This window comes from Tetrao urogallus (genome assembly GCF_951394365.1).
Source record: "Tetrao urogallus genome assembly, chromosome: 1".
Lineage (NCBI taxonomy): Eukaryota > Metazoa > Chordata > Aves > Galliformes > Phasianidae > Tetrao > Tetrao urogallus.
In genome coordinates, this window is record NC_136813.1 from 19,420,002 (window position 1) to 19,439,994 (window position 19,993).

The following is a 19,993-nucleotide window of genomic DNA, read 5'->3' on the forward strand; positions in this document are numbered from 1 at the left end:
ACACTCATTTATTCCATCCTACGAAACAGCTGCAAAAATGAAACTCATAAATACCTCATGCCATGCTCCCTTGGAAAAATAATCAAACAGCAACAGCTAAAAAACTGTTATAAGGGACTGAGCTGGAATTAAAAGTCATTGTAGTTGGCAACCATTCAGAAGAGAGCTTTGGAGAAGGGCTAAGAACATTGACTGGAGAAAACAAAAAAGATCCCATACAACAACACTTTCATGCAGTCACAGAATCATAGAATAAGCATAGCTTGGAATCATCTTGTTCAATTGCCCTTCTTAAGCACGATCTGGTATAACAGGCTGTTCAGGAATGTATCTTGGTGCGTTTTCCATGTCTAACATCAGAGACTCCATAATCTCTCCAGGAAACTCATTCCTTTGTTTGACACTTGTACAGTAAAATACTGTATTCCTGTATTCAGCTAAAATTTCAGATGTCATACCTTTTTTCTTGCCTCTTGTCTTGTCACTAGGCACTGTTACAGAAGAGCCTGTCCCCCTCATCTTCATTCCCTCCCATTAGGTGCTTATACCAATCAACAAGATACCCCCTAAGACTTCTTGCCTCTGTCCTGAACAGTTCCAGTCCTCACAACCTCTCCTCATATAAAAGATGTACGGCTTCAACTACAAACAGGCAAATTTTTGTGATCTATTGGAATAAGTGATGCAGCTGATTGAATTCTCATCATGAAGGTGTACAAGGCTGCTGCACCAAAGAGGATCCTGTAGAATTAAAATCTTCAACTCCGTTGGCCTGTTGGTCAGTCTTATAAATGCTTTCACAGAGCTGGCTGCAATATATGAGTAATACTTCTCCATAGCTCTCCTTTGCTTCTCCCAGCACAGCCCCAGCTTCTCAACAGTTCCACAGCAGAGAAATCAATTACTTTATCAAGTGGCTCATGACTGCAGCTTACTTCTTGAATAGTATACTCTAAGTATGAAATGAAAGCTAACATACAAGGAAATTTCATAAAGCTTCATGCCCATTCTGTTACCGTTAAAATAAATTCCCGAATTTCTTACCTGCAACAAATGACTGCTTTACAGGAGAGTGCCAAGTCCAGAAAGCTCTGCCTGACTTCAAATGAAAGGGCATACTTCAGTGTATGGCCATCAATAATCAGAGCAATATCGTTTTCCTTGCCCAAGGAGTCCCCCAGACTGTTACAATGGTGAGTCAAAGAAGCTCTTGTTGCCTGAAGTATAAAACAGAAGTAAATGTTTCGTGTTTATATGCAAATGCATCCAAACTGTAACAAGGCATCTCTGTACTATGCAATAGTGGGCAGTAGCACTGAAGAGAACAGCATTTTAACAGGACCTCACGTAGAGACATTAGGTTGAGTCACACAACAGTCAGGCTGATGAGGAATACACGCCTCTATACTGAAAATATGCCCCTATACTGAAATGTGCACTGACACCTTCATTACACATGCCTGAGTGATGTAGGAGCCCACAGCAGTTGTGGTACATCCTCTTAAACTTCAGGGCAGCTAAAACCCAATGCCTCTCATGTCTTTCAACACCATCCCAAGTATTAATACTTGTTCACTCTTCTCTACCCCAAACAGCTACTGCTGAGAAAAATCGTGTGTTCACTATCACCCCAAATACTTCCAGTCCCACTGCAATGAAATTCATGCTGAAAGCAGTCAGTTCTCTTACTATGCAGGTTAGCTTAACTATCTGGTCTAGCAGAGTTAACAACTACTGCTAAGTGGTTCAAGAAGTTTCTAATCATCTGAAGTATACGTACACTTTTTGGAAGAGAAGGCCCTGACTCATGGCACATGGGATAGCAGAAAATGAAAAGCAAAGGCTTGAATAGCCAGCAAACCCAACACTACTTTCTAGATAATAAATAATCACTAACTGCTGGACTATAATTTTTCAGTTTTTCCTCTTGTTGGAAAAAAGAAAAATAATAATCATCATTAGCATATGCAAAAATAATAGCTTTGTTTTAACAAGTCCTCACTTCATTTCTTATGCTTTCTCCACTCAAACCAACCAGAAAAAAAATGCACTCCTGCTCATCTTAAAATCATGCAGCTTTGAATGACTGTGCTAAACCAAGTTTTACACATTCTTTGCTTACTGATATTCAAAAGTACCCTATTTGTGGTCTTTCAGTGTTAGCCTAAAGGCAGTACCTTTTGTTTTTCTTTACGTAAGAAGAAAAGCCACTAGAATAGAGTTATAACTGTCAGAAATGAAAATAAAGTATTTTTGGATAATTGCAATCCACTCGCCATTTTATAAATCCAGATTTCTGCAAGGATGGTGAAGCCACAAATAGTTGCCAAGTGTTGTAACACCTGTTTAATAGACAGATATAAAAAAACAAAAACAAGAACACCCTAATGTATCTAAACTAGTTCCTCTGGATTATACATCTGCTGGTCCTGAGGAGCACCAATCACTTCAACTAAGGCCTGCACTCAGTGATTTCTTCAGTATCTGCACATGAAGGGAACAGCAGGGAATAAACAGCACAAAAAGAAAATCTTCCCACCACTGTAAGTTCTTATTTCTTGATTTAAGCCTGCATGTGCTGTGTCTGAGCACTACATCACTGAGACATCGTTCAGTTTCTGTGAATGTAGTGATGGGAAACTACGTGGATCACCCTGTTCCTCCCCTGTAGAAAGCTAGATGGCTATTTTATATGAGGGGTGCTAAATATAAGAATGTCAACATAGCAGATGCATGTCTGGCTTCTACCAAGATTTTCTGTAGGATCTGCAAATTCTAGAGTCCCTAGCCAAAAAAGACAACTAACAGGTACATATCTTGAGTTGTCCAAAACATCTCACAGAAACCCTTCCTACTTGGTGTTCATCTTCCAACTGAGAAGTACTGTCCCATGCATAGCGTATAGCACAGCAATGTTTTCCAACTCGAATACTGAAGTACTGAGAAAAGCTGCATATTTGACTAATTGAAATAGCCACAGTGTTTTAAGCTCACACAAAGATCATCTATTAACATTCAGATCTGATATTTTAGGAAGGGGTAAATGTTTTTCAAGAGAACCCACTAAGCAAATGTTACAGGGCTGTTTCCCACACCTCACCTCACTCCACACACTGTTGTGCAGAGCTCTGTATCCCCCTAAATATGTTTTCCCCAAGGTGCCAGCATCTCACTGATGAACCCAGCTGTGTCCTGTGGTGGCTGTTTTGGAGTGGGCTAGAAGCAGCTGTGCCCAGCACAGCACAGCCCCTACTCCCTCCCCACAGAGGCCACCCAACCCCTTGCCACTTACCCCCAAAAGCTAGCAGACCAGACTTGATGAACCCAAACTTTCTCATGTTTGCTAGAGGCCAAGTGCCAATAAAATGACAGCTGCTCAGATGTCATACAGCATATTGGTGCTTCCAGGCCTTTCAGCAGCTACAGTTACCTAATTGTTTTGGTTTCTTCTCCCTTCCTTCGGCTCCCATTTTGGTGATACAGTTTTACAGGGTTGTAATAGCAGTATTCATGCTATCTAGGAGTTCTGTGACTGCAGATATCAGTGACCACAAGCTTTCCAACTGCAGCTTTACCACACTAACAGCAGGATCAGCCCAAGCTACCTGGGGCTCTAATCACCCCACTAATGTTTTTCAGAAATAATCAGCAATAAAAGTGTCCCCATTCTGTTGATTATAGTATTTTAAAAGGATTTATGCTACAGGATTATGCCAATGATCTTGAAATGTCTGTATTTATAAGGTCATGGTAAAGGAATTTTTTCCTTTGTCTTTCTACTCCCAGCTCAAATAAGAATGGCTTTCTTTCAGACAGGAAAATACACCAGAGATCCAAGTGAAATTATTTAAGCACTTAATTTTAGAAGTGTTTTTTATGCATAACACTGAGTGAACTTGGTCTGACTTCTTCCAAGGCACAACTGCTACAGTGCACTGAGCAGAAAGACTGAGCGCACTGTAGTGCTTAGAGGCTACTTATTTTTTTACTTGTCTTAAATAATCCTTTCCATGAAAAACTATGTAAATATATAAAGAAAAAGTCTGAGCTACATTACAAACTCTATGACGATTTTGTACTTCCAAGCCAATGTCAAATTCAAGTGTCATATAAAGCTAAAGTTTGTCTACCTCAGCTTCAAACAAATAAAGACAGAGAAACAATAAGAACAAAAATAGCTACAGTCAATCAAACCAGAGGCTCAACATCATGTCGGTGGCCAAAGTGGAAAAAAAAATCAAAAGTACGGAAAGCAAATCCCAGCACTCTCCAAAACAGCCTCCTGGTCCCCAGCAGCTGGCAGCTCAGGCATCTCCTGAGCCACAAGCAATGCCTGTTCCAAAGCAGTCCTTAATCCTGAATTACCATTCAGAACCATTGGGAAGTTAAAAAAAAAAAAAAAAAAAAAAAAAAAAAAAAAAAAAAAAAAAAAGCAAGGGAACAGAGGCCATCTCAGCTCAAGAGTAAGTAGGATGTAAAGCAAAATGTAGCCAAGGGAAAAAACAAATACTGGAGATGAAATGAACTTTGAGTGGTGAAGAAGTTTTGAATATAACAGCAGTCAAAGCAGTACTTCTGAATCAAGAAAAAAGAGAAAGAGGGGGAAGGAGCTGTCATAAAGTGACCACTATATGACTGAACTCTTCAGAGTAAGCCTAAGTGGGAAGAGAACTGGGCCACTTTCACACAAGAAAGAAAGAAAAAGGGAGCAGAAACTGCTTTGTTATTTGTTTTCTCTAGATGGTGTTTCAAACAAACTCTGACCAAACTAAGAAACTAGTCCCTCAAAGAGACAAGTTTATAGATTAAGTTAACTAGTATGACAACAGCCTGCACGGGGCACTGTCAGCACACAGCAGCTATTTCAGACAGATTACATTTTGCACCTTCTTCATTACAATAATGAATCTATCACTCCCTTCTGCCTCATTAAACTGTGAGGAATTAGATTTATGACTTCATGGTGTGCTTTATATACACTTCCCTGAAAGCTAAACACAAAGCAAATGACAGCTGAAACCACAAGAAATTGGTCCAGAAAACAAAACAAGGCTGTATCTTGGGGAAGGGCAGTGAAGGGCCACAGCCCAACCACCCCCTACCACAGACTGGAGAAGAATCTGAGGGCAAGAGAGCAGGAATGTTCAACATCCAGCATCTGTTGCCCAGAAAAAGCAGGAACCAAAATAAAGCCACACAGCAAAAAAAAGACTTCCTAAGGTAATGTTTCTCATCAGGTGAGAAGACGATAGCATATTGCTGTGACTACACACATGCCTTCTCTAATTCATGCTCTAGTCACTGAACTTATTACGTATCTTATATACAGGGTGTTGCAGAATTAGTAGTACATTTAACATACCACAGTAATTTACAAACCAACAATTACATGTCAGGAATCCCATTTAAAATGCATTTTGTAAAGCTCTCAATATACTCCTCCTAGCTTACAACCTTACAACCTCCTAGCTTACAACATAGCTTATACAGTCAAGTACTAATTCCTACATTTGCTTCTTCCAACTACTTAAAATGTTGTGGGTTTTTTTTGTTTGTTTGTTTTGTTTTAAAGCAAACAAACACAACAACTGAGCCTATTTCATTGCTCCTGTAGACCAGAACAATTAAGCAAAAGAGACCCACCTGAGATCTCACTGGGTATATAACAAAGACTTCCTCACTAAGATAACAAACATTTGGAAACCAAGGGAAACAATATCCCTCCATGGGCAACTCATTACTGATAACTAAATCAGAAATCTCCACTTTGATAGCTAGCTTTTACTCTTGTTTGATATCAAGGGATAAAGTTTGTTCTTTGAGTCACATCAGGCAAGAATAAATCAATCCTTTACTGGAAGAAGCATGATGGAGAAGAAATCAATACTTGTCCTAATGAGTCTGAATAAACTCAGACCAGGGGAGTATCACTACCATTTCTGGTAAGTACCCATCAAAACTAAATGGAAAGTTTGTCAGGAGTTCTGGAAAAACAAAACAACACAACAAACAAAACCCAGAATATTACAAAGCACTTCACATATCCACAATAAACTTCTTTTTTCTTCCCTCAAGACTTTCTTTCTGCACACAGCATGCAGCTGCTCTGGAGAACCCTGGAGAGGTGCCTGCCCACCAGACTTTACTACACTGGCAGATGGATTTTTCTCCCCAAAGTTAAAAATACAGATACCATTTGACTTAAGGGTCTATAGAAGGCAATAGAAGTCAGAACAACCACCTGTTTAGTAGCCTTGATTCAGTGAGCTATTCAAATACAAATATTTCATTAGCCAACAGAGGACATGAGCACATACCTAAGTATTGTGCTTAACCAGGGCAACATTATCAGTCTTACAGCTTCACAAGGCCTTAAGAATCCATTCATACATAATTACCAAGTAAACGAGAGCTTTGTAGTACATTAAATGAAGATTGCAACCTGAGCAAGCAAAAGAAATCAGGGTCTCTTATTTTTCCTCTCTTTTTGAGCACTCACTCACTACCAGGGGGATGGATAGTGGGGATTTTGGTTAATGTGTCAAGAATTCTGACTCACAGAAGTGTGTCTAAGGGTTAATACTGTAGTCTTCATGCTTGAGTTAAATTCAAGACATGGTGGTATATTCCATAACAAACCTACTCCATATGCTTTTCCTGTTTATTTTCCCATTTCCATTTTAACAAGTCACAACCACAACCACATCCTTGAGTAGACCATTTACTTGCATTACTGCCTTAAAAACAAACTTTCAGATTTTATTGTTTTGCGTGTGCACGGCTTCAATCCAGAAGACAGAGTAACATGATTAGCACACTACTATAAATCTCCACAGCAGAGTGTAATTTGTTGACAGGCAGAAAATGAAAACATCCTGAATGAGAGTTTGTGTGGTCTTTTCTCTAGACTGCGCTCTCAGGATCTGTAACTAACATTTTAATGGCATGTTTGTATATTATCACTTTCTAAGGCCTCAGAAAAAAACATCTGGTAGGCCAAGCTTTGTATTTAATAAACTAAAGTGACACAACCAAATCCTATGTTTTCCCATACTATTATTTTTAATTTCATGTAACAAATACTAAGGATTTTAACTCAGAGTGAACTTGTGAGCCAATGAAAACTGAGTTAACTTAATGAAGCTCAGCTGATATCACTGAAAACAAGACAGAAAACAATGGGTCCTTAAAAGAACTGCACAGGCTATATAACAATCTTAAAAGATTTTCATTTCAAGGTTTTTGTTTTGTTTAACAGCAGCACACTATATAGTCCATGTGCTCCCTGTGGAACTTGGGAAGCTTACATGCTACAGCAAGACATGTTAGTGGTTAGCAGTTTGTTATCCAATGCAAAAAACAGCATCAAATATTTGCCAAGAAAAAAAAAAGCAGTAAGACTAGCAAAATAATCTTGTGGTATAACAACTCTTTCCTAAATTTATCTTACAAAACAAGCGATATCCAGAGAGAAAAAGGAAAATTGCTGCAAGATGAGCTGCAAATCCCTTCTTCCTTACTTCCTGACTCTTCTCTGGAAAGGGTCACAGTGTCACTGAAATGACAGTCTGGAACTGTCTATATCTATGTCTATAATTCATTCTAAGCACAGAACGGTGCGTGGACCTGAAAAGAAAACTAAATAGCAAGTAGCATGATTTAGACAGATGAGAAACCCTGTTCATCTGAAGCAGAGGATCCTAGATCTCCTAGATCTGAGACCTTGGTGAGTCAAATATCCGCTAAATCAGCTGTACATTCTGGGCTTCTCTGGTCTCTACAATTTACATACACTTTCTGAATTTCCTCCTCCATCTCAAAGGAATTCAGATGATCCTCACAGAACAAGTTGCCACACTAAGATGTTAAGCTAACCGCTGAGTTAGGCTAAAAGCCAACTACTAGTTTACGTGTTATATTTATCAGAAATCTAGAAAGCATTGCTACCTATGCCATTTAAGTATTTCTGTCTTCTTCCACCATCCTGCCAACCCATTCATTGCTCTGGAAAACACTGAAGTGCCAGATCAACTTCTTGTACCAGAATTTCATTTTTTGTGACTTCCACTTCCTTCCTATGAGTAGACGCTGGGAATAATCACATGTAACAATTCTTTTGCTGTACTGAAAAGAATATTTTAAGTGGAAATGCCTGCTATGTCCACTGCCCCGGTTTTAAATGAGAAGTTTTCCATGGCTGACTTCGCCGTGTAATTCCACTCAAGGTAACACTTGCCAGCTCAAATTCATGTGAAGCTGTCCACTGTATCCTAATTGCAACTTAGATGCTTCACTACATATTTGAGTGGTGAGGAGTCTTTCACTTCAAACTCTTTGCCATGCCTGAGGGATCTGTATGGACATCTGGCAGACGCAAGTTTACAGGAGAATTGGGATAACGATCGTAAAGGCAAGACAAACTAATGTCTAAATCAAAGTTGGTGAAACATGATGCAAGTATTTAGAGCAACACCTGTTGGGCAGAGGAGTCTCTGGAAGTACTTTGCACAATAAATAGCACATGTGCAAGTGCTAACCTTGAAAGGTCGCCTCAAACCAAGGAAGAAATACTACTTCAGTTCTAAAACACATACTTTGCCAGCTTTCCAAGTTTTACACTGAACTCCAACAGGTGAGCAAACAAGTCTCTAAAAGCCAACAGGCAACATACAAAGACTTAGCTATAAATGGGAGAGCAAAGTACATTGCAGGAAAGCCTAGGAAAGAAGATTTCATGGGTAGAAGTACCCACTTGCAAGTTTGTTGGCCAAGTTCCTCTGCTTCCCTTCTTTGCAAGTTCCTACAAGAGATCTTCCTCTGTACAGCTGATTCCGTGTACTGTTACATACTTCTAAATGCTTTTATTTTAGAGTTAAATTGCAGGGGTAAAAAAATTCAAATACAGCAGTGTTTGCCAGATGCAGTGTCACCTGCTTAGATAAAAGCTTAGATAAAAGCTGATCCAAATGCTGTGTTTTATGGCTATCTAAATGGAAACTCAAAAGAAGAGCAGAGTGGGAATTATGTGGTAACTAATATGAGAATATGTCCCAATAAAATCTACTCTACAACAACATAAGCTTCCACGTTCTACTCACCAACATTCAGACAAGCATTTTCATACTTTCTCAAAGATGATGATGTTTCTAAAAGCATCCACAAAACTAGTTTGGCCTTCCGCAAGTCACAAACTCAAAAATACAAACTTCACGTTGATATGGACAATAGGCTTTGACTACCTGGCTAAACAGTACCATAGATGCGGCAGAGATTGTGTTGAAGAGAGTAGGCTATGCTCCTGTGCTGTATTTCCAGCTGGCCTTCTGGCTTTTTCATCACAGCGTAACACTTCACTTGCATGCACTTCTAAGCTACTGACTCCTGTTCTGCTCCTGTTTTGTATTCATGCAACTGAGCGCTCCTGCCCAACAACAGGATCTCAAGTCTCACCTTTACTGGAACTTTTTGTCACTCACTGAAGAAATCAAACAAATTTAAAAATCCCAACAGACAAGTAGCCTCACAGCATGGTAGCATATGCAAATTCATCTGGATGAGCACTCCAATAACACTTCACACTGTTAAACATCAACTTGATCTTACAAGTTCCAATATTGTTTGACTTTGACCCTTTGAAAGAATTCTAAAAAAATTAAAATGAACAAAAAAAAGTCTGAAATATACAGTTGTCCAATATTCCTTCTCTAGTACAAAACCAGCATAATTTGAGTGAATTTCTGCCTGAACATTTTAAGACATTTGATCCCAGGTTCCTCTGACAGCAGTGCCAAAATTTAACATTCTCTGAGCCGGTAAGAACAGGAGTAGCAGTGTATAATGGCTGGGTAGTACTGTTTCCTAAACCATTTCTTCAAGTACGACATAAAAGAACTGCTCCTTCAGAATTAGTCTCAGCAACGTTCTCCACCAAGTCCAAAGAAGCTTCCACTTAATTCAGGAGCATAAGTAGCAGTATCTTTTGGAAAGATTATTTATGATGAGTACCTGCCTTTCCACAAAAGTCTATAGATGTTGACCAATCCCTCCTCTGGATGCATTCAAGCACCTTAACATCCTTTTTCTGTTGTGAAGCCCGGAACCACACACAGTACTCAATGTGAGGATGTACCAGCACTGTACATAGGAGGAGAATCATCTCTGACCAGCTGGCTGTGCTTAACACTCTCCAAACTATGGTTTGCCCCTTGGCTGCCAGGGTACACTGCTGGCTCATGCTGAGCTGCTGTCACAGCACTCACAGGTCTCTTCAGCTGAGCTGCTCTTGGCTCCAGTGTTGATCATGCTGTTCATGACTATTCAATGCTCCAGTGTATCCAGATCCCTCTGCAAGGCCTCTCATTCTTCCAGAGAGTCATCAGCACCTCACAGTTTAGTATAATCAGTGAACTTGCTAAGGATGCTTCCCATTCCTGCATCCAGACCACTGGCAAAGATGTTGAACAGTACTGGCCCTGGAATGGAGCCTGGGGAACACTGCTGGTGACCAGATGTCAGCCAGATGTAACCCTGTTCACTGTGATCCTTTGAGCACTGTGGTACAGACAGTTCACCACCATATATATTTAATGCATACATTTGATAAGCTCAAATAGCACAATATTATATATGCAATCCCAGCAATACTGGGATCTGTTTATACAAATCCATTTGAGAGAAACCTCACCATATCCTACTTCAAGAACTGCAGCATAAAAATACTACACATTTATACAGCAACTTGCAAATGTCACTAAGAATGTGAGGCAAAGCAACAAGAACCGATTCTTCAAGCACATCAAATTACATCACTGCCTCTACTTGCCTATTTAATTGCACTGTGATTCTGCTTGATGAATACGATCCCCTTCCATGCCAAGAAAAACATCCATATGAAGGACCCGGAGATATTAGATGGCTGCACTGAGATTATTTTCGTAGCTTTTAATTCAACTTCAACCTGGAATTCCTTCACAGTAAGCCAAGTAATCTAAAACGCCTATATAGGGTCCTTAATCTTCATAGCAAGTCTCAGGTTATCACATACAGACCAAATTTTGCTTTTAAAAATTAGATAAACAGATCGTATCAGTACTCTGACGTCTCCAGTGGCAGCTGAAAGTCCAGATGAACTGGACCATCAAGAGGTGTAGATAATTATTCAAGGATGTTTTCAGTTCTGTAACAAACTGATTATGCCAAGGAGCCAAGGAACTCTGTAAATAAGGAAGAAGACAGACCCTGAAGGCACCTCTGTCCTGTCAGCAATGCATTCATCTCCAAACATGCAGCATGTGGTTTAAAAAGAAAAATGAAAGCAGTATTTTACAAGTTGTGTTTGATGACAGGAAAATTATTTCCAAATATGCCAGCTGGGTACACCATTTCAAACACAAATCCCATTGTCTGACAACTTAAAGTCAGGTATTTCAAGGTGGCTGTAAGCACCGAACAGCTCAACACTTGAGACTTGCATGGTTAAGTGCTGAAGTCCAATCTGATGCAGAATGCCAGATAGCTTCACTCAGAGCATTAAGCTTAGCATGCAGCCATGTGGTGTCTTTAAGGAACTTACATGAAATCTCCCTAGTGCATGAGCTGAATGCTCAGAGCAGGGGAGAAGTAAAAAGGATAAGAAGATTTCACCTCTTCGTGCAGAATAGAACAATTTACCATTTCACCAACCAGCTATCTCGCTGTCTCACAGATGAAGTGTCCTGGCAGTGTAGTGGCAGAGAAGAGTTGCAAAAGGCTCCTGGCTTTCAGAATGGTGCCTTTGACAGTCGTGTAAGAAACACATGTGCATCTCAGAAAGACTGGGGATTTCAAAGACTGTACTAAAATCTTGTTCTCCTTAAACCAAGAACAAGATTAAGATGATTATACAATTTTCATTTACTCCAGAAATGCTCTACATGGGACTATCCATTGCTTTCAGTACATATTAGTCATTTGACCACAGAGAACAATTTATATTACAACAAGATAGTTTATGACTTGTACGACATGAAGCACAAGAAAGAAATGCTTGTTCTGCACAATAACACATCTGTGTAATTATTAAAAGCAACTGTAATCTGCCAAGAGGAAGCAGCCTCTTGGTTTTGCTAACAAGCTAGAATGCCTTGGTGTCTTTGCGTTTTAGTATTTTAGCTTTATTAAATGCATTCAACAGAATAAGCTCTTTCAATTCCTTCTACTTTTTGAGACAAACAAGTCTCAACTGCTTTTCTTTTTCAGACTAGTCCAGCTTTATCACAGAAGGAAAAGCTCTTCAAGAAAATTATGCTTCTGCTAAACCATTTCCTAAAGAACAGCTGACTTTTCTGCTCACAAGTTATCTTCAGAATAAGAAGATACTACAACCTTCTGCCTTAGATCTTGAAGATGTGGGATTCTGCCCTCCAGTGTCTTAACCTCATGCTTCTGTAAATAAGGTTGGTACATTCAGATGCCCACAAAATGCTGGGGAGAAATCAGCAAAGGAAGTGGCACTGGAGTGAGGACATCCAATTTACCCTATAATTTACTACCATGAAAAAAAAGAGTAATGTTAATCTCTATATGTGTGTGTATAAAATTATACATAAAATATTGCATTGGTGTAGTATCCCCGTTACAAGACCCCGGCTGATATAAAACATTATCACTCAGAATCAGTGTCAGAAGGGGAACTTCTCTGAAAGGGAGACCAATAGCATCCAATAATGTAGCTAAGAGTATACTGAAGGAGTTTTATTAGTGCTAGCAAGTACAAAATCCATGCTTATTAACACATAAAAAACAAACATTATGAAATATGTACTAAAAAACCCATCTTTTCTCCAAAAGAGAGCCACATATAGGAAAGAGTATAGAGTCCATTGGCTTGTACACGACCAGACTGCCTCAACCTAATTTCCTCATACTCAGAACAGTACAAGCAATTCCAAAAATTACTATTTCCAAGCTATATTACATCTCTTGTGTTTAAAAGAAAAACTGTTTGTACCTTTTCGTATATGGTAAAGTCAATCTGTAAGACATGAAAACAAGGTTGGTAAGACAGAATTTTCCTCTCTACATACTAATAAAAAGGGCTAGGGAAAAGCCAGTTTCAATAATTTTTAGTCTTTCATTCCCACTTCTCTCTCCAGAATCTCCCTTAAAAAAGCAACCATTAGCATCTGTGCAGTTAATGGCTCAGTTGCATGCTAGTGTTAAGTAACAGAGGCCATGCCACTGTCAGAGTTCATAGCCAAAGTTATTCTAGTGCTTAAGTAAAAGGAAACTACTTGGAGTATTAAGCCAAACAGCAAACTATAAACTCAAAGCTACTCAAGACAGTCCCATGCATGCAACAGGCCAGCCTGTCGTATTAGTCTTCCTTTCAAGTGCTCGCATACTATAGAATCTGTTTCTCCAAGTGGAGCAGAGAAAGTTCCAGAGCAGCCGATCAGCACAGGCGAGCTCTGTAATAAAACTGGCTTTCAAGCAGCAGATTGCTTTTAACACAGCTTGTTTTCTTAAAGCCCTGGTTTTGATTTAGACACAATACAGGTATTGAAGAGAAATATGAGAGAAATTACAGTTCTTGAAATATCCTTAGAGATTTCACTTCTACCTTTAAAGCATGACAAACATCAGAGGTTACTTGTGCTCCTTGGACTATGCATTTTTTTCTTTTTACCCATGGCTGACTAGGCAATAAAACAACAACACAGAGGTGTTTTCAGAAGGATTTGATACAAGCTGTACTTCCAAGACCTCGTCTTTTGGAAAGAAGGAACACGCACATTTACTAACTGTTCCCACCCAACTGGGACTTCTGTAAGGGTTCCTAAACTCATTTAAAGTCCCTGAAGATCACTGACTCATTAATGAATTAATTCAGGCATCCTCTGCCCTTCAGTCGTTATCCAAGGGAATATGCAGGATGCAACAGACAGGCCTCTTCATACCTGGCCTCAGTCCCACCTGTGCCCTTCATGACTTGTAATAATACTGAGCACAGACAGCCCACAAGGCAGCACTCCCCTGCCTAAGCCTTGGCCAAGCAAATGGGAAAATGACATAAGTGGTATGCCTTGTGTTTGAGTCAGAACAATGCTCAAGTTCTTTAAAACAAACGCTGCCAAGAGGGTGGGTGGAGGCTGAAGAGCATCCTGAGCAAAGAAAATACTTGTTCTTCAAGCCATACTTTGTATCTGGACACTCCTGAGACTAAACCATGGCCGAAGATGATGTGAAGATGGGGAGGCTGGAACAAAGACGTGTGAAGCTGGATTTTTCCCTGTGTCCCAAAGCTAGAATTACAAGCTCTGTAGCTCAGCATTCAAAACAATGACAATCGGGACTAAAAACAGAATACTTGCTAGATCTATAGGATAAAATAACTCATTCAATTTCAGAAATTTGTCAGCAAAGCTACTTAGCACACTAACATTTGTAGAGAATGTAAAAACTGCAACACCTGAGAAAATTAGTTTTATGCTCATTTAAATATTCCAAAACCCATATAACTATGTACTACTTGAGCTGGGGATCCCATCAACTAGCTGAACAACCTTTATAGCATTACATCATACAATGAAAAAAGCACAGCAAAATTATCTAGCTGGTTTCATGCAATCCAGCCTGATGAACTTAATTGCACATTTTGCTCAATGAAGTGATCATCAGTGGCATGTGAAGATGCCACTCTCCAGAAATCAATTCATGATCACCACCATCATTCATAAAACCAAAAAAATGCAAATCTTTTGTCTTGCAATTCAAAAACAGCAAGTGAATGAGCAACGAGGGGACATAAGTAGAGAGCTGAAAAAACGCGTACAATTAAGTTTTACTTGGACCAGTTGATTTCATTTCAGCTGACAGCACATGTGTGCATGTAAGCATGATGCAGCACGGGTTCTGCTCCCAGATTCATACTGCTGAGACTGGAGATGAGGCATCCAGCCTATCCATGGCTGCATGGCACAGAGTGGGCTGCAGCCACTGCCCCTTGCTGAAAGCTGCCATCTCAGGAGAAGCAGGACTTGGCTCTATGGAGCACTACAGAGTAGTGCTGATTGTTTCTTCATTTTGCTGATTGTTTCTTCAGTTTTAAGTCAAACACAATTCTTTTCTGTGTGTGTTAAAGAAAAAAAAAAAAAACCTAAAAAAAAAACCAAAAACTAAAAACAAAACCTATATGCTTCAGTATATGCTGCAACTACAGTGCAGCCTTAACTGCTCAGAGGAGGCTAGACTTAGTTATGGAATTGATCCGCTGGAGGCTCCTCAACAGCCTGAAGCCTTGATTAGAGAGATTTAAAACAAGAAAAATAAAAAAAAAAAATTGCATTAACAGATATAAAAGACAGTGACAAGACTAAAATTTTTCCAGAATCAGTCAGTAGCTTGAGATTTTATTGACTCCCTCCAACAGCGTTCCCTCACAGGCACAGGCTGCATGGCTGGGGAAGGCTGATGCGCTGCACTCTGAGCGTCCTCCTGCCAGCAGCTTCAGAGGCACTGCCTGAGGATGGTCAGGCCTTGCAACTTCCTCATTCTTTTTCAGCCATGAACAAGAATGCAAGAAGGAATGAGTGTTGCTTGGCCACTGGCTTCCTTGAAAATGAAATGCTGAGGGCCCTTCATGCAGCTGCTCCCTGGACAATATTGCTGGTTAGTCTGCTAACTAGAATTCTTCGGAGGGACAAAAAGTAAACTGTGAAGTGTTCTCCATTCCAAGCACCTGCAGGCTACACAACAATACAAGAATGACCTTTGCTAAGCACAGTCCAATTTAATTCTACGAGATGTCACAAGTATCAACCAAAATTCAGCAATGTGCTATTTTTAATATAGAACAAAATCCACAAAATGCTTTCTCCCAGCTGAAGTCAATAAATGCTTTACCTGCAGAAACGAGTCTCTGGAAGAATCAGAAGGGCCCAAAATCCACAAGTTTATCATGCAATTTTTGTGACTGTACACAATACTCCTGAAACTCACAGGGATGATGAGACCTCATTTTTCCCAGTCCTACAAGGTTCTGGGTATTGCATATTCTTCTTGCAACTTTTTCCACTATTCTCACAAGATATGTTCAGCAGCTAAAAACAATTCAGTAGGAATGCTTTATTTCAGTAGGTAGCACCATGAAGACTTTCAGTGCTCTACTTAGATTGTAAAGTCACACACAGTTAAGGTAATATTTGTAGTTTCAAGTGGCAAATAGTCATCCTTAAATCACACAGACAACCAATCTGACTACATGAATTGAAATCCTATCATGTGGGAATTTGGAATTTAGTCATCATTGGACATTGAAATGAGTTAGGGCAGAACTCCATCTTTCATAAGACACTGGCAGATCTGAGCAACAGATTCTACCTTTAAATAATAACACAGCAGTAGTAACACTTGGCTTGGCTAGTGGTCTTCACTGCTACAAATTCATCTGTTCTTTCCTGCTCTGAGCTTCCTTCAGGCCCTAGTTAACCTTTGCTCATAAAGCATCATGTGTTCCTGAAATGCTTAATGGGAAAGGATTTTGTAGCCAGTCCTTTGTACATCTGAACCTAAGCTGAGGATTATTGAAACTGCATTATAAGGCAGCAGACATGGTCTTAAACAACACACTGCCAATTTTTGTAGCAGAACGTATTTCAATTCAATGTCTTACTGGGATATAAAAGACGATTGCTTTTTTTTCCTATTTTAGTCTGTGATATTTAGTCTTTGAAATATTCAGTCTATTTTAGCCTGCATTAACACCAGGCATCTGTTAAGCACACATATGTAACAAGCTTCTCTCTGATTTAAAAAAAATACTAGAATAGCAGTGAGAGCAATAATGATTAGACTGTATAGATACTAATAGCCAAAAATCCAAATAGCTAGTAAGAAACCCAGCCATATTTTAACAGATGCTGCACTGACTCAAGTTGAGGCACTCCAAGACTCGTTGTTCAACAGCCTACCCAATAAACATCAGTTACCTTGTCTGTCCAGTGGTTTAAGTTGCAGAAGTTAAGGCAGTGCAGTGCAGAAGTTAAGGCAGCATCAGTACAAGTGCTTCAACTCTCATATAAGGGTATGAAACGTGATAGAAGCATGCTTGGTCCTATATGACTCTTTACTATTAAGGTGCATTTTGAGTAATATTTAGTTTAAGCATTTTCTGTAAATGACTACCACAAAAAGTTATACTGAAGATCTATATTGCTCTTGGGAGACTAATAACAGGTAACTCTACTACACTTCTGTACAACGGTTGTAGCAATAACTTTTTATTTCATTGAATACAGCACTCTCTGACAATATTGACAAATAGGAATGACTCATTCTTGGCAAAGATACTTCCTAACTCTGTTGCCAGAATAATCTCTCTGATTTGCAGATTTCTTTATTGAAGGCTCACATGACTCCTAAACACTGGACAAACCACTTGCCACATAATCTCTCACAGGGGTTTCTTTGCTTTCAACCTCAAGCAGCTAAACTGCTTCAATTTCTTACCTTCACATACTTCCACCCCCTCCCAAAAAAAAAGGAAAAAAAAACACTACCACCACCACCCAAAGACTCTTCTCTGTCCAAAACCATCACAGTGATTTCTCCACCACCCTAAGCTGGCTTCCCCAGAATATTCTGGTGGCCAACAGTACATGTCTTAGGAAAATGTTATATGCTGGTGGCAGGTACTGAATCACACAGGAAGGAGCATCTTCCAGAGACTCTCGGCCCCATCAGACTCTCACAAATAACTCATTCTAATACCTTCCTCTGTTGCAGACTCGTTTATCCATTCCTTATGGTTCCAAAAGCACAAAAACCCATGAAAAAATAACATATTTGTTGGCAACTGTCTCTGTGACTACAATGCAGAATGAATACGGGAGTCTCAGGGCAGCCTATAAGGTAGGCTTTGGTATTATTCAACCACTTTCCAATCGATTACAAACTGCTGCTTTACGCTGGCATTTCAGACAGGCTTGGAAGCATCATTGCTTCCAAAACTTGTGAAGTTGGAATGTTGCTGGTTTTACCACAAACACCTGCTCTGGCTTCACAAACAGCAAGTGTAAAATGCCACTTACCTGGCACACACAGGCAGCTCAGGAAGCAGATCTCTAACTCTGCTGCCGCTCTGGGATACTGCACGCTCATCACCTGGCTGCTTTGGTCAGCCGTAGAAACAACTGTAAATAAAACTGAACTTTGTCTAACTGTTGACCAGCAGAGACTCAAGTGAAGCCGGACACAACACCCAATTGCCTTCATGCTGATGGTTTCCTGCATTTTTTATTTTCTAGCCAAGTATATAAAGGTACTTTTAAGAAAGCCCCAGGCAAACTTCTTTTTTCTAGTCAAATAAATACCAATCCCTGAGGTGATCACTAACTTTCAGGAAGTTTTTTTTTCTCCCCTAGTTTTAAAAACACACCATTTAGTTCCCTATCAGTTTACCCCACGTACGGATCTTACGTCTTATTAAAGTTTATCTAATAAACATGATACTCTCTTCAATTACTAAAAATAATTTTAATAAGAAAACTCCATAAAAACATCAAGATCGTGTTCCTTTTTAAAATTAAACCACAAGAGTAATTTCCCTAAAGATATATCGTACAATAGATTTATTTTACTAATATTTACTAAACCTATTAACTCTGTCTACTGAACTGTAGAGTTTGTCTGTCAAGCTCCGGATAGAAGTATAAATCCCTTGGGTACTCAGTAATATTAAACCTAATAGAGACATAGCAATTAAGTTTTAATAACTTGAAAACAAAAGTGTAAGTTCAAAAATTTAACTAGCAGTTATTTTTCTTAATTTTTGAACTTGTCCCTCCTTTCTTACATTATTTATAGATAAGTTGGGATACATTACTGCTACAGCATCATAGACATTACCAAACGAGATCTTACAAATCTCTTAAACTATTAATTGGTTTTATTCATCCACATTTTCCCAGACTTCTACAGATTACTAAATTTCACATCAGAAAGGACATGCTCTGCTGACCCTTTTTTCCCCCACTGAGAGCACAGAATTCTTCAAGCCAGACATCTTTGGTCACAATTAGCTGCATAAATGGTCCCCAGTTTTACTGCAGAATTTGATACCTTGTCTTTCTACAAATGGCCATATCTTGTTATTTCAGTGAATTCTATACTTTAACTACAATAGCTGGAATTAACAACAGGCACCAAATCCCTCCATCTTTTGAAAGAAAACTTCCTAGTGATGAGCTTTCCTTGATTCAGAAAATAGACAAAGATTTTAAGACCAGCTTTCTACTAAATGCTCGCCATCATTTTTCAGTCTTTTGGTCTAATTAAGATATCTGATAATAATGCAATTCAACTACTGCTTTGATCCTTTAGTAAATAGCATTTCAAGAGCTAGCTGTCCTAGGGGTTACCTTCTCTTTTCTGGAGTATCACAACAGATCACGGTTGAATACTGCATACAAGATACACGTATTATTCTAATACGCATGCAAGTGCTTGGGTGTAGACCTACACAAGCATGAACTTCCTACCTAACACCTCTGTTACCTGAGCCAGCCACACAGAGGAATGCTCCAATTCTTCCCTCAGAGATGAATCCTTAGGGAAGGAGTCTTAGATGAGGTCTTTCAGTGCTATGTGGCTTTACTTAAATGAGAGGAATATGAAAGTAAACTGAGCTAATATCCAGGTTGCTTCCTAAGTTGGAGTTGCTAATGTCTTTACTGTTAACTGAAACAAAAGGTAAAGCAAATCTGTACTGAGCAGTTCTCTTTACACGACTGTAAAGGATCCAAAGGCACAAGCACTGCACAAACGTGCAGATTGGATGGACTACACAGCCAGGCTTCCACCTGAGATTTTTCTGAAGTTTGTTACATTCAGTGCTATGTTGTATCACCCGAAGTATTTCCCATAGAGCCTTTCATCAGAATGTCAGTTCACACCACAACACGAACTACTTCCCTGTATCAGAGAGCATCAAGAATATCACTATTAAGTTATCATT